We start from the raw sequence: 3,112 nt of genomic DNA on the forward strand, positions 1-3,112 counted from the left end.
CTATGGAAAACTCAATGTTAAAAACGCGTTTTGGGACCCCCCTTTTTTCTCGGCCACCCCTTGACGAAACCCCCCCAAATTTTCAGGGGCTGCTCAGAAAGAAAATGTGCCATTTTCCTGACAATTTCAGCCGATTCCGTCCACAAACGCCAAAGTTATTAGACATAGAATTTTCAAAAGTCCCATAGAGAAAAAATCCTAACTATATATACCTACCGGCGACCGCCAGTAGGTAATATATATGTATATATATATATATATATATATATATATATATATATATATATATATATATATATATATATATATATATATATATATATATATATATATATATATATATATATATATATATAGTATATATATATATATATATATATATATATATATATACACATATATATATATATATATACTATATATATATATATATATATATATATATATATATATATATCTCAGTTGAGTATTCGAGGAAGAAGTGATGGGAAAATGAGAAGCAAGCAATCATTCACTGAGCAACTGGACAACTTAATAATGTGACAGCATAGAGGAAGACATTGTGAACCTTAGTACAATAGGTGGTGACAAAAATCTTAGGAGTGGTATGTAGAGATGAATGAAAGAACAAACAGGCACAATACCATTACCTATGTATACATTTCCATTTGGCGCATTACATTTTTTGCTGCCTTTTTGACTTCTTCATTCCTGAGACTATAGATAATCGGGTTTAACATTGGGCCAAAAATTGTATAAACCAGCGAAACAATTTTTTCCTGTCCTGTTCTTGAGCTGGTGGATGGTTTCATGTGAGTACTAATCCAACTGCCAAAAAATAGGAAAACCACTATGAGGTGAGTAGAACAGGTGGAGAAAGACTTTTTCCTCCCCTCCCTGGAAGGAATTTTCAGAACAACGTGGATAATATGAACATAAGACATGAATATGATCATAAAGGTGATCACTGCAGCACTCCCAATTATTGCGAAGTACACAGTCTCCTTGGGTAGGTTAACAGTGCATGCCAGTTTCAGCAACAAAGGCAACTCACAGAGGAAATGGTCAATCACATTGTCTCCACAGAAGGACAACTGATAAACCTGCATGATTAAAATAAATGAGTAGATGATGCCACCCATCCAAGAGGTGATAATCAAGAGGAAACAAAATTTCCAGGTCATGACCATTGTATAATTTAAAGGGCGGCAGATGGCAACATAACGGTCATAGCACATGGCACATAGAACAGTAACTTCTGTGCACGCCAGACATATCATGGCAAAGACTTGAGCGATGCAGTCATTGAAGGCAATGTATTTCCAGTTAAAAAGTATATTTACCAGCATTCTGGGGACTGCAACTGTTATAGTGAGAATGTCCAAAGATGATATATTACACAGAAATAAATACATCGGAATGTGCAACTTCGGTTTTTTGCAATGAGTGAAATAATAAGCAGGTTTCCCAGCACTGTGATCACATAGGTGAACAGGAAGGTACAAAACAGGGCAATTCGTGCATCTGAAGGGATGGAAAACCCCACAAGGATGAATCCTGTAACTGCGGTCATATTTGCTGGCTTCATAACAATCTGCAACATAAACAAAAAAATCTGTTCAATAATTTGGCGATAAGTTTCAACATTGCATAGAAGTCTTATATGATTGCTCTTTCTGGGCTATTTTGGAATGTAATGGATGTCCTTCTACAGCCAATGTTTAAATGCTCTGACATGTTGCGCTGGAATGCCACTGACACGTGACAACTATTCAGACATATTCTTTGCTGTATACATTAGTGACATAATCATCCCAGTTATGGTTTTTGTCATTGAACCATTCTAATGCTATGCCCATAACCTAAAATTTGTATGTAATACAAGAAACAATCTCTATCTTCAAACACTGATGGCATGATTTAGAGTCTGTCAGATGGACTGTCATTCCTCTGCCATGAAGTGACAATCAGTTTGTCAAGCCAAAGGTTATACGCATGGCGTTTTTAGGGTTTTCACTGATGGGCCCCCAGTCCCAATATTGGAGGCAGGACTGTGGATAATCTACCAGTCCTCCATCATTGTTCCTCCAAATTCTCCTTCGACAGACAAGCTTCAGTGAATGTCAGTATGGCAGACATTTGTCTGCTATGTTTGGAGTTACAGTGGAATGAAGTCTTGTCAAGTATGCATTGTGACATAATCCCCATTGTTCTAGCTGTGTAACTTGCCAAAATGAAACCGATCGGCTTGCCCAACTGATGTTGGCATCAACATTGTTCCATGGCACAGACACTGTTCCTATGACTGAGGTTGAAACAACTGCCATTTAAAAACTGATGCTCATGCAGTTCCTCCCACCCTAAAAGAATAGAATGCAAACCAGTGGTGCCCAATGCTTGCTCAGTGGCTACTATGTTAGTGACTCCCCAAGGGTTCCGAATGGACAATGCGGCTACAAAGGTATGATGCCGTAGCCTTGAGGCATCCTTTGCCACATTATTACCTGGCAACTGTAGAGCTGACCATTCAAGCGCACAATCATACTTTTGCCCTTGAACCCCTAAGACCAATGTGGTCGTACGAGTATTACAAGTTTCTCCTCCATAACCAATTTCGTGGCAGAGAGGAAACAAAAGGGGCCCTAAAGGGCCCTCTTGTGCCTCACACTCTGTGGATGCACACAGGGGGCACAACATGTATCCCCCTGTGTGCATGCCCACCAGTTTCTGCATGGCATGGACATTATAGTCCATGTTGTGCAAAAACCTTGTGTTATATTTCCATTGCGGTGCCTTTTTCAAAGGCACTGCCAACTTTGAAAGAGGCACCGCAGCGGGAACCACCCTGCCGCCCCCATGCCAGATCATTTTTAAGCTGTAATCTGGTGGGTGGGTCGTGGCGACTCTAGGAAGTGTGGGGGAAGGGTGGTGGTACCCACCCCACACAAACAAAAGTCATAATAAGGCCCTAAGAGATCCACAAAGTGAAACTCTGGAAAATGTCTGTTATCCACCAGATAGCCACGTATTTACCATCCATGCATAGTCTGTTGAAAACAACTGGTGTCAAATCTGAACTTTCTCATCCCACATCATAGTTAGCTGGTTTTCT

General features: G+C 39.7%; 1 pseudogene; it reads right to left on the bottom strand.

Moving 5' to 3' along the window:
* Positions 1 to 650: 650 nt before the first annotated feature.
* Positions 651 to 1,573, bottom strand: LOC147712335 (olfactory receptor 2A12-like; annotated as a pseudogene).
* Positions 1,574 to 3,112: the final 1,539 nt, after the last annotated feature.

This window comes from Lissotriton vulgaris, chromosome 5 (genome assembly GCF_964263255.1).
Source record: "Lissotriton vulgaris chromosome 5, aLisVul1.2, whole genome shotgun sequence".
Classification (NCBI taxonomy): Eukaryota; Metazoa; Chordata; class Amphibia; order Caudata; family Salamandridae; genus Lissotriton; species Lissotriton vulgaris.